This window comes from Camelus bactrianus, chromosome 24, assembly GCF_048773025.1.
Source record: "Camelus bactrianus isolate YW-2024 breed Bactrian camel chromosome 24, ASM4877302v1, whole genome shotgun sequence".
Taxonomy (NCBI): Eukaryota; Metazoa; Chordata; class Mammalia; order Artiodactyla; family Camelidae; genus Camelus; species Camelus bactrianus.
In genome coordinates, this window is record NC_133562.1 from 14,042,039 (window position 1) to 14,054,861 (window position 12,823).

A 12,823-nucleotide genomic window follows, 5' to 3' on the forward strand; every position below is an offset into this window, starting at 1 on the left:
GGAATAAAAGACTTGAAATGTTTTCCTTCATTGTAAGTAGCCCTAGTTTTCAATGATTTCGATTTTGTCCACTAGAGTCTGACCTGATTGCCCCCATGTGACAAAAACCATAAGATGGATAGCTCTCCTCTTAACTCAGCTTTGCCATTTAATTAAGGAGATTGTTCAGTCTCCTCACTATATTGACAGTTACTCTGAGTTTCCATGTTTAATTTCTACAAAATAAAAGTTATAGGAATCTATTCCAGAAATCCTGTAAGAAAGCATATTGGTAATATTTTTCATTTGTATTGCAAAATTCTAGGTGCAATATGAATACTGAACAAAACTATATGGAGTGTTAGTAACTATCTTGGATTTCCTGTTTTGCTAAGGCATGCATTTGTCCATCATGAGTATGTTGGCTAAGTCCTAATAAAAAGGATCTAATATAAATTTTATAATTTAGAAAAGAAATCTTCATAGGCAGTTATAACATAAATAGGACTTGAAGATAAATTAAAATTGCTTTTATTTTTCCTATGTAAATTATGTTTTAAATGAAATTACTGAAAATTTATTTAAAATATGAGCTTCAGTTTGAATATAGTTAGAACTGGATGCCTTCTATAATGAAGTTAATTTTAAATCCTTACAAGGCATCATAAAGCATAAAGAGTTATTCTGAAATATCTTTAATACCCTTTACCCCAAACTGCAAAATCAGTTGGAAGTCACCACTAAAAGAATAATGGACAAAAATGGGAAAGAAACATTATTTTCCCTTGTGATTTTCTTACTTTGAAGGGTCAGGGCAGCAACAATAGAAGATCAAAAATGGGAAGTGATGAAGCTTAAGGATAAAACTTCAGGGATCCAGGTGGACTGTAAATTTTTCAGTAGAAAGCGAGTTTACGATCCTTGGGAAGAGTCCTCTGTAGCACCTCCATAGCCACAGAAAGGGTAAGGTCCTAGGAGGTGGGAGCTGACCCCTGACCCACTGAGAAGGCTCCCTTGCACAACTCTGTGGCCACAGGTACTGGTCTCACACACCTCCTCATCCCAGTGGTTTATATGCGCGGTGACACAGCAAATGTGGGTCTCCTCCCTCATGCCTATAAGATGCAACCCGAGCAACCGTCTGATCTTTGGAACAAATTTGCTAGTAAGGGGGAAGAGAAATTTATGAAAAGCCTAAATTAAAACCAAGTAAAAGTTTCATGTTAAATAATCCTGCTTGTGACACAAGATGAGTTCTGCCCCTGAGATGGTTGCTCAGAAGCATTTTTAGAAAATTATCTAGGGTACACAGTCACAGTAATAAACAGTAACCCAGCAAACTGCCTGCTGGAGCAACAGCGAGGGAGCACGGATATGTGCTCAAAAGCCAGGAGCCCTCCCAGACTTAATTCTTAGAAATGAGCTCCCATTCATGTCTCCACTTGCCCTTTTAGAGAAGCTTCGTCTCGCGCTTGGGAACTGGGCGGTCGGATTTTCTCATACTCACTGCCGCTTCCCCATTTCTCGCCATGACTCACCGCCGCAGCTATGGTCAGGCTGGTCTCTAGGAGAGGATGCTGCTTTTCCTGCACGCCTTTCCCAAAGTGTGGCTGGAAGTCCTCTGCTAATTTCCCACAGTGCCATTGAGAATAACTTTGACTTTTTGGTTATTTAAAAAGACTGCTGGAGACAGCTGGAGTCAAGAGCCTCCTGTAATATTGCTTTGCTGCTCAGGACAAGAGCCACCCCAGAATCTCTGTCTGTCTCCCTCATCTTCTGTCTTCCCAGGACAAGTGCCCCTCCCACCTCTCCTTCCACTGCCGTGGAAATGCTCCAGGGAGTGAAGAACCTCAAGTCTAGACCAAAAAGAGCCCCGGCCCCCCTGGGGACAGAAGTTTATCCTTCCTCCTTTTCCATGCTGTGTCCTTAATCCCTAGGATTAACTTCTACCCAGAGTGATTGCCAGTAGGACTGTCCACTCCATTCAGCAGGAAACTCACTCCCACCCACAGAGGTGTGGCCTTTCACTATAACCTTGGGAACAAACCTACAAAATTCAAATATTTGTACATTTCTCAAATCCAGAACTATCCAGTTTAAGTTCCACCACAACACCAGTCCAATCCAGATAGGGTGTGCCAGGCTCAGAAAGGTTCCCTTTCCGTCTCACCTTAATAATAAATGATTCGAGAACTGTTACAATGGTTTTACTCTTCCTCTACTGAAATCTTTAGACGCCCTGACAAATATCTTCTCTTCTGCAAACACGCCTTTCAAGGGAGACAGGAGTGGTTTCTTAGTGACTTCTCACCAGGCTGGAAGGCATGGTGATTTCCACACAGACAACAGAGCTCCATTGTGTGAGTGACAGCTTCTTACAGTACCTGGGCAAACCCAGTGCAACAAAGCACTGCTACAAGGTGAATTTAGTCCCTCTCCTCTTGGAATCATCCCATAATCCTTCATTTCACTTTAGTGTGAAAATCTCCTTCCAGTGGGTGAGGCTGGAGTTTCTCCCATCTGTTCTCATATCCCCGGGAGCTCATTTGGGCACCTGTTGTTCAAAGGGCATTGCTCAAGCACGACGGCTGCAGGTGTGAGTGGGCTGACTTCCAGATCCCATGTGTCACTCATCTGATTCACTGCCCCATTAGCCTTCTTTTTTCCCAGAAGTTTAGGAGGACCATCCCTCAGCATCAGCTTGGGCGAGTGACATATCCCCAGCTCAGATGCCTGTCAGCTAGTTAAGGGGCAGAGAAACAGCTTTTCCCATCAGTTCCCTATGGCAGTAAATTATTTAATTCAGCAATTATTATTTACTGTTGATTTTATTGATTGTTGATGATCTAGTCCTTGATTTTATTTACTCAAGATTTATTAATCTTGGCTTGTTGTTTTCTTTTCTGCCCTCCCAGCTTCCCAAGCCCTTCTCTCACTAGATGAGGACTAGCTTTCCGTCAGTCAGCTACTTAGTATTCACGGAACAGGCCAACGCCACAAAAGTTGGGTCTGTTCTGGCGTTGCTTTCAAGCATCACACTTGTGTTTGTCTTTCAGTGTTGCAATGAGCTGCGCACTCTCCTAGTTGGGAACTTCTGGTCTTAACTTGCACACGTCTATGTAAAGTCATACCAGATGCATATTCCTCTAAACAACTCTAATGCAAGGGTCTTGCCCAAATATTAAAAAAACAAAACAAAACAAAAGAAAAAACTAGGAATATTCCTAGTAGGCATATAAGCATGTACCAGAAAGTCTATTTTGTTATCCCTTTCTCGTAAGATTGCAGTGTTCTTGACGTGTGCAATAAAATTTAGCTGTTTCTCCCAGATTCCAAGTTCTGTTCGGATGGTGGTCAGAGAAAGTCTTAATCTTAACTATAATACTTCACTTTTAAAATGAGAATCTCTAATTGGTGATGTTGAGCAAATTTTCATGGTCCTGTTGGCCATCTACATTTCCTCTTCTGCAAAAATATCTGTTCAGTTCTTCTGCCCATATTTTAAATTTGTTTGTTCATTTGTTTGCTTTTTAATTAAGGTACAGTTGATTTAAAATGTTGTATCAGTTCCCAGTGTACAGCGTGGGTGGGCGTGGAGGGCATTACGCTAAGTGAAATGAGTCAGACAGAGAAAGACAAACACTGTAAGATACCACTTACATGTGGAATCTGAAAAAATACAACAAACCAGTGAATATAACAGAAAAGAAACAGACTCACAGATGTAGAGAAGGAACCAGTGGTTACTAGGGGGAGAGGGAAGGGGGAGGGGCAGGATAGAGGGGGAGGGGTAAGAAGCACAAACTATTAGGTATAAAATAAGCTACGAGGCTGTATGTACACCATGGGGAGCACAGCCAATATTTTACATAGCTATAAACAGCGTATAACCTTCAGAAACTGTGAATCACTGTGTTGTATGCCTGTAACATATAATATTGTACATCAAAGATCCTTCAATTTAAAAAATATGATATTGTAAAATAAATAAATAAATAAAGTTTAAAAAAATAAAATAAAATGAGAATCTCTGACCAAAATCTCCCTGTTTAACCCCCAAAGTAATAAATAGGCTTTTTGTAAGTCTCAGAATAGATGATTCCAAACTCACAGAGGCATCCATAAGAACGTCTTCATTTCCTACTCAAGACAGCATTAAGTAGAGATCACATATTATTTGGAGCAGTTCCTCAACCATCTAGTGATGAATTATGTGATCTCAACTGCTGCACTGTTTCAAAGGTCCAAGCGAAGACTGAAGACCACTGCCTCTCCCCACTCTTATTCTAGGATGGGTGAACAGAACGAGGTTGGGAGTGGACAGGCATGGTGGATGGGACTGACATCTTTTCTCCCATGGTGACCTGCCTTTCTGTAACATTCCCAAGATAACTGACACCAGTGCCGCTCAGTGAGTAACTTTGGTTTGGCACACTGGGAATAAGGCATTCTCTCTCCAGTTCGATATCAGGAAGTAAGAAGCACACACGTGTTCCTATGACATAATGTAACATAAACAGCATCGTGTTTCCTGCCACATTCACTTATAACACACAACGTGTTCCCTGAGAATAGGTGGTCTGAGCCTTACTGCGCCAGGTTCTCCCAGCGAGAGTTTTCCAAACTCATCTATTTGAAGAAGGCAGAACTGCAGGACTGTATTACGGCAATTGGCCAGGAACATGCCAAGTTTTTCTTTTCCAAATTTGTCCAAGGCCCTCTAACTTATTCTGCCCCTTAATCCTTTCTTGTAATTTTGAACAAGTCGGGGGCAATGTTCTTTAGTTCACAAGGTATCTTTGTTCTTGATTATTGTGGAGGCAAAATGAAAGAGACTGTTTGGGCAACAGCATAATATTAGAAAAAATAACAAGGATCCAAGTCAGCACAACCTGGGTGCGCTAATCCCATCTGTGTATAGATTTTAACTGAAGTTTCAAATTGCCCATTCACTTGTTTGCCATAACTGCCCTGGGGTAGGTAGTTTTTAAATTTCTGGCCTCTCCATCATATAAAAATGCACAATTATGCATAAAATTCTTGTATATTACTAGTTACGAAAATGTAAAATTTAAGACTTTCTAGGTTGTGTCTACACACAGACAGAGAGATGCCAAAGCGAGTGTTTGAGGGACAACTTGAGGTCAACAAGTTTTACTCATATGAAAGACGCAAATTGCATAGTGGTTACGGTGTAGATCCTGAAGTCAGATTGCCTAGTTCAAATACTGATTCGGTCACAGCCTAGTACTGCTACCCTGAGCTAGTCATTCAACATTTCTGTGCCTCAGTTCCCTCATCCATAAAATGGGAATAATAATAGTTCTTCATTTGAAAGAGAATAAAAAGAATGAACATATGTAAAGTTTTTACAACATGGCACTTGGTAACTACTAGATACATATTAACTGTCATTTCTATTAAGCATTTCTGTTTATTATTGGAAATGATCCAGGTAAGAGCAGATTACTGATGGTGTGGGAGAGGTTGAATTTTATGAACTAATTTCTTGAGGAAGCTAAAGGTCACAGAAACCAGTGTATTAATGGAGAGGTTGTCTTAAATGGGAGCAGAGAAAATTCATCCACTATAAAGGTTGGAGGTCAAAGTATACAGTGTAGTTATTGGTAACCTGGTAGACAGATGAGGGCGTTCTCCTCTGCTTCTACTTTGTCACTGAAATCAGATGCAAAGTTATCTGCTAAGTGAAGAAGGTGGATTAGAGATTTAAATAAAGAGTAGTTATAAAATGGAAAATTGAGCAGATCGGTTTTTGAATTGTTGACTCTAATCCGCAATAAGAAATATTTTTAATGTGAACTGGTACACAGTTTATACATATAATCCGGAACATAAATTTCACCAACAGTACTTATTATTCCTATGTGCAACACACACTGACCATTTCTGTTCACTGCCTTCTAATTCATTAATAATACAGATGGCCATCCTTCAAGTTAACTGGCTGTGTTTCAACCAATTGACTGTGTCTCACAGTTTGAAAAACCCCGAACTTTGGTAGCAGGGCAGAAATGTGGATCAGCACTGAGAGTCAGCCTGGTTTAATGTTTTTTCTTGAGCCAAGTTCCAGGGTTCAAGTAAAATGTATGAAATTGTTGGTAAATGGGGTTTATCCAGTGATGGTGTTTTGCTGAGTAATTACAAAGAGAAGGGAAGGGAAGTTTAGGGTTATGATGGAATAGATTAAAGCAGTGACTAAATAGACTGCAGCTGAAAAAGGAAGGAAATGATGAGATCAATGAAACTATGAAACACTGGTAGAGTTTTGTAAGAGACTGACCAAAAACCTTATTGGAAGCTTTCCTAAAGGGACTTGTTAGCAGACAAAGGAGACCTCAAATGGGGTGTCCTTCGCATGGGGGTTCTTGCCCTCAAGCTGGAAAGAATTCATAGCTGAGGCAGAGGGACAGAGCAAAAGCTGCTTCGTTGCTCAAAAGGAAAGAGGAAAATACACTTGAGTGGAAAGACACTTGAGTCGGGGAGCTGTAAGACAGGAGAAATCCTACTTGTGGGGTCTTGGCTGGGTCCTTTTATTTGTCCTCTTTGATGCTTCTTTTCTTTCCATTGGCTGTTCCTTTCCTGCTTGCTTTCCAGTTTGTTCTGCTCTGTGGAACAAACACTCTGCAAAAACACAGTCAGGTAACCAGGGACCCTCAAACAGTGTGGTCAAGCTAGGCCGAGCAAGTGAGACCCTAAAACAATGTGGTCATAAAGATTAGAGCTAGTCAGCGCTTTCTATTCCTTTGGGATGGCTGTGCCCATTACTCCAGTACTCTCTGAGGTCAGTTAGAAGTTAATTTTAAACTTTAAAGAAGTCTCTGAACAATGGGTCCGGGTTTCAGTTCCATAGTTCCTGCCTCCCTCAGACTCAAGCAGGAAAAAAAAAAGAAAGCAAAAAGAGACTTTCTAAGTAATTGAGTTTCAGGCACATATCCAGATAAATGATACAAAGTGAAGCATCAGAAGAGTTCTGGGTTTGAGATGGACTCGTGCACTTATGTGGTGAAGACATTTTATCAGAGCCACTTACCAGCTTTGTGTTATCCTGGAGCAAACACCAAGCTAACGCAACTACCCTTGCCTGCCAGGACGTACAACGTCCCACATGACAGATATTTGCCATACAATCTCTTCGACTTGGGGGAAGTTTGGAAATCAATGTTTCCCTAATACTGAACTACCATTTATTTCACTCATTTAGTTAACAGAGAGTCACAGAAAAGTATAACAAAGTGATTAGATCTAACTCCCCATTTTACTGAAGAAACATACTCCCGAAGAAGGAGTTGCATGATTTATTTAAAGGTGCCGATGAGTTCTAAAAAGGTTGAGATTAAAAACTCAGAATTTTAAACACCTATTCCTTTCTCTTAAAAAAATTTTATGGAGCTAAATTAATCTGTTAAACTCAAAATGGTTCAAACCCATAGTGCTGGATTTTTCTTTCCTGCTTAAACCTAAGATGTATTGGCAGGTTTTAAATTATTATTATTATTGGAAGAAACAGTACACCTAATTATAACCATAAAAAACAACACTGTATCTACAAGTTAAATCCTGTTCTAGTTTTTAGGAAACAATCCAAATTATTTTACTGCAAACAATCAATGAACCATGTAGAGTTTCAGAAATACTTTCACTAATTGGAAGTTTTTTAAATGATATTTATTCTCATAAGATTTCTGTGTTATTCAGAAAGGAGGAATTTTAATTACTGATTGTTTAGGTGAAAATTTTGTATGAGATAAGGGAAATGTTAAAATAATTAGATATTGCTATTTTTTATTTAAAAAATAAAGAAAATACAGGCTTCAGGCCAGACCACAACGTTACAATGTTTAAAATATAACAAAGACTCAGTTTGGTGTTCATTGTGCAAAGACTGACTTCGATTTGGTCTGTGGCAGGAGGAAGAGGGAACGGCTTGGCTTGCTACAAAATGAACAGTTTACTTGGTTTACCCACCCTTGCACTCATGCGACTATTGTTTAAAATATTTCATTTGGTATGTCTAGTAAATTGATTACTTTTTTGTAGTCTAGCTAGCACATGAAAATGTACCCGATGATAAATTCTGTGTGCTGACGTAAACTGTAAAGACCAAAATCACACGAGTGCACTCAATTATAATGAGATGATGAAATATTTTCTTCTTTTTTTTGCAATTCAATCATTTACTGTGAGTATACTACGTTCATCGTAACCTTGACATTATAAGGCTAAGATTTAAAGATTTTTTTTCTCACAGGTCCGTAAATCTCCAAAAAACCTAATGCCAGTGAACTTTTCTTGTTATTTCATTTTACTAATGTCCCCCGATTTTATAAATAATAAATGCTTTTTGTAAAGTGAAAACACAAACATAAATGAAGAAATATTTCATCTGGAGATCACCACCTAACATTTTAGTATATTACATAGAGTCTTATGTTTATGTGAATTTGGAAATAACACTGACCTGGAGAATTGTCCTACTTTTTCATTAATACTAGATTTTATGACTTATTTGATTAAATAGCCTTCAAAATAAAATAATTGCATGATATTCCATTATCATCATCACAACAATAATAGCCACATTTATTCTCATAAGATGTCTATATGTGGTAGGCAAAAGAGGAGTTTAAATTACTGATGTATTGATGAGCCAGGCACTAAGACAAGGATCTTTATATGTATTACCTCATTTACTCCTATTTTGTCCCCATTTTATATGTAAGAAAGCTGAGGCTTCCCTGGCTTATCAAGACTCTTCAGTTAGTGAGAACAAAGCTGAAATCTGGATTCACGTCCTTCAGGCCACGAAGTCAGTGCCCCTGGTCAGTATGTCCATTATCCCCAGTTACGGTACCTTGTATCACAATAACACATTACAGATCACTTACCTTCCTATCATGGGACACTTAGTTTATTTCCAATTATCCACATATTTCACATCACTGAGATAAGCATCCTTGCACGTATGGGGACTCTCTACACCATTATCTTACCTTCCCAGGATAAATTATTTTTATCTGACTTGGCTGTTAATTTTGCATCAAAGTTCTGTCTGTTGGTCCCCACACCCCTCCTTTCAACTCTGGCTTTTAGGACCTCATGTCCTTGGTTTCTAGAAATTTTCCAGTTGGCTCACTTTCCATGGAAACACTCCTTGAGCTGAAGTCTTGACTTTTCCCCATAGCCCTTCTCTGTTTCATAGGCATCTCTGAAGGTTGCTGCCCTCCTGATCACCCAGTGAGCCTTTCCTGTCACCTTACCTGACTTGGCTTCCACACACAGCACAAGGGCTGCCAAGCAGCTGCCACCTCGTGGACAGAGTCACATGTTGCACCTGGTGTTGACTTTCCTGGTCCCTTTGTCTCTGGAGAGTTGACAATCCAGATTTGTTTTTGGACTGAAGCAACGTAATCTGCACGCGTGTTACCGGCTAGCAGCATTCACGTGTGTGGCGAAATTGGTTCATCTGTACTGAGTGTTTACTGAGTGTCCTCGTCCCATGATTCTAGTTCCCCTCCATGTGGTTGGCAGGAATCACGGCGTACAGAGTATATTCTAAAATTGTTACTTTACTGAATTGTGGAATTTTACTAATTGATGTATTTCCACTCTTTGGTACCTTCCTAGCATCTTGCTTAATGTATCTTGTATAAAGAAGCAAACTTGAAATACTTCAGTTTCATAAACTTCCAAATAATCACCTAAAGTTAAAATCCTTGCTTCATAAACTTCCAAATAATCACCTAATCCTAAAGTTACTAACCCCTATCCGTGGCTCTTAAACGTTAAAGGATGTAAAAGTGACCTAGGAAACTCATTAAAAAGTGCAGACTCTGCAAACTTCTTCCCAATAGCCTGCCATCCCTGTGATGCTGGTTCAATAGGGATCTTAGTTTTAACACACACCACGGCTGATTGATTCTGATGCAGATGATCTGTGAACCACACTCTTAAAAAGCAGCGCAAATAAATATTTCAGCAAGTTCACACGAATATTTGTCAACTGTGAAAGAAACAGCATTTTGCTCTCTTCTCACTCCTGCATCCGAACATAACCGAAAAAGAGCTGGCACCTCGTAGCAACTCCGCGGAGCTAACCTCTTGGGTCCACCCAGATTTTCTGCAAGGGCACAAGGGACGGTCACAAAGAAGCTAAAGAATGACACAAAACAGCCCCAGAATTTTCCCTTGCACCAAGTACTACTACACACAGAAGGCCACCAGTGAGAGCCTTCCCTTTGGTCTCCTATGTATCTAGAATTTAGAACACACAATGGGTTTAAAAGTAAGGAATATGCCTCAAAGCCGTGACACAGTAATATTCCTCTATAACATAAGGTGTAGGTTTTTAAAAATAAGTAAGATCAAACTGTTCTGCTTACCTAACTCTGTATTAGAGCACTTGCTTCCTTTTTTATGTGCGACCTTTTTAGCATCACGTTTTGTTTTACACGAAGACTGTATATCACGTTTCATTTAAAATGCTGCTGAGTGATGCATTAATTTGCTTCCTCTGAAAAAGTTCAACAAAAGTGACTTAACTTGCTCCTTAGTTTGGTGGAGTAAGGGATGCGGGGTGGAGGGAGAAGACCTTTCTGGGAAGGAAAACCAGGATCTCGTTTTTAGGATTTCTGTCCTCAGACTGAAACCCAGACCCAGAAGAGAGGAAATAATAGAGGAAAGCCTATGAATGATTTAAAAAAAAAAAAAAGGCAAAAAACCGAGAAGCAAAACCGAGCTATTGTGTAGTAAGCCTTGCCCACCATTAGCTGAATAGGTTTGTTCCTTACAAGCAGTTGAGAGAACAGTAGGGCGGGGCTCCATCTTCTCTGGCATCTTCCAGGAGATGCTGTGAGCTCACAGTACCAGCCATCGCCTCCCAGGCTCGCAGCCGCACATTCCTTTTCCTTCCCTCTGGTCTTCTCCGGAGGCTTTCTTCTCTCTCACTGCCCACTGAGGTTACAGAATGCTCTCCCACTGACTCGGGGGAAGCTCTCAGATCCGCTCCAAATTCCCTGCCTTCTGGTTTCTCAAGATACTTCATGAGTCAAGGCCTGACTTTCAACAGCTTGTAATTCACTTGGCTTTGGCAAACCCATGCGGATCACTTCCTGGATTCCTCAAACGCAAGCGACTGTTGTTTCTCCCCAGGGGCTTAGTGGGTCATTCTTTAGCAGGTTATTATTTTGGCTACAGTGCTGGAACGTGTTGGTAACGAGAGGCTGGTCAGAGATGTGATTTTTCACGTTGGTCAGTGAGTTTCACGTTGAGGGAAAAATGGTTCTTTAGGCAAAGTTGCAGCCTAATCTCAGTCACGCGCCTACTGCACATATGAACTCATTCAGCCACCCATCGCTCACAGGACAGGCATATTGAGAACCCCCCGTTCTACGCGCTGGGCGTACAGTATGGAAGCAGAGGGACAAGAACTTCCGAGGGTCACGTTCAGTGTGGTGCAGCTGCTGTCTTCGTCCTGCTGAAGCAGCATTTTGTAGGGGAATCTCTGAGTTTGCCTCCTGAGGTTCCAGATGGTTTATTGGGAATTTTATCTGCTTTTCATTTAAGCCTCAAGATGTATCACACTGACTTGTGGGCTATGGATACAATTTGTAGCTTCCTGAGTACCATACATAAGAGACTTAGACACTATTACAAGCCATGGAGTTCCCAAGGACCATCACAGGTGAAACACCGATCCAGCTTCTGGGAGCAATGAATGGGAACATCATGGCAAGATGCCAGCTGTGGAGCAAAGTGGAGCCTGGAGCTGTGATCACCCCCAACTCTGGCGTCCTCTGCTCCTACGATAATAGGAGCAGCCAACATAACGTACTAAGAGCTAACTCGGGGCCAAGTTAACTCTTTTAACGCTGACAACAAAACTAAGAAGTAGGCTCCTCCAACCCCCTCAACACAGGTTATGCAAGCAAGGAAACCAGACTCCAAGTCTGAGTGACTTCTCAGTCCCACAGCCAATCAGGGCGGAGCTGGGCGTTTACGTTATCAACACAGTCTCTCTGGAGTGTTTGCACTTAGGTTACCATGGTGACTGCCCAGTAGACTTAAACTCCCAGGGAAGCCATTGCTTGCCTCTGAGGCAAAGCCATTCTCCAGCAGAACAGCTAAGAGAGCAGCTAAGGATGGGCTTGACGGGGGATCTTAAGCATACGTAATTTTTATAGGGGTTTAGAATCAGCACCTATTTTAAGAAGTGAGTGTCCTTCTTTCCATCCAGTGTGAACAGGCAAAGTGTTTCATAGTGTTTCAAGCAAAGCAATCCTTTGCAGATGTTTCAGCAATTCCTCCCACGTATGTGCTGAGCCACTGGATATGTAAGATTCGGTTGTCAGGTGATCATTAGGAACATATGCTCAACTGACGAATATTCTAAAGTCAAAAAAAGAAAACCTTTTTCACTATCCTATTTTCTTCACTGATTTTTGTTAGTATGAAATGGGTTGTACATGTGACTTGTTGAGAATTATTTAGTTTTATTGGGAGTATCTTTCTTTAGGTGGACCACTCTGTGTGATTTTCATGCTTAAAAACCAGCTTTTATTCAAATGTCTCACAGCCACCCTAGGAAAGATATATTATTATCCCCCATTTTATGATGAAAAAGCCACAGAGAAATTATGCAACTTAACCAATATCCCATAGCATCACAAGCTTTAGAATAGTAAAATTAGATAAATGTGGCGGTAACAACGGACCAATTACCTCTCCAAATCAAACTGTGAAATTCTAAAAAATGTAGAACAGGATTCTAAAAAGAGACTCACTTCTCTAAGTAAGAAAAATACAATCCCACAAGCTCATATCACAC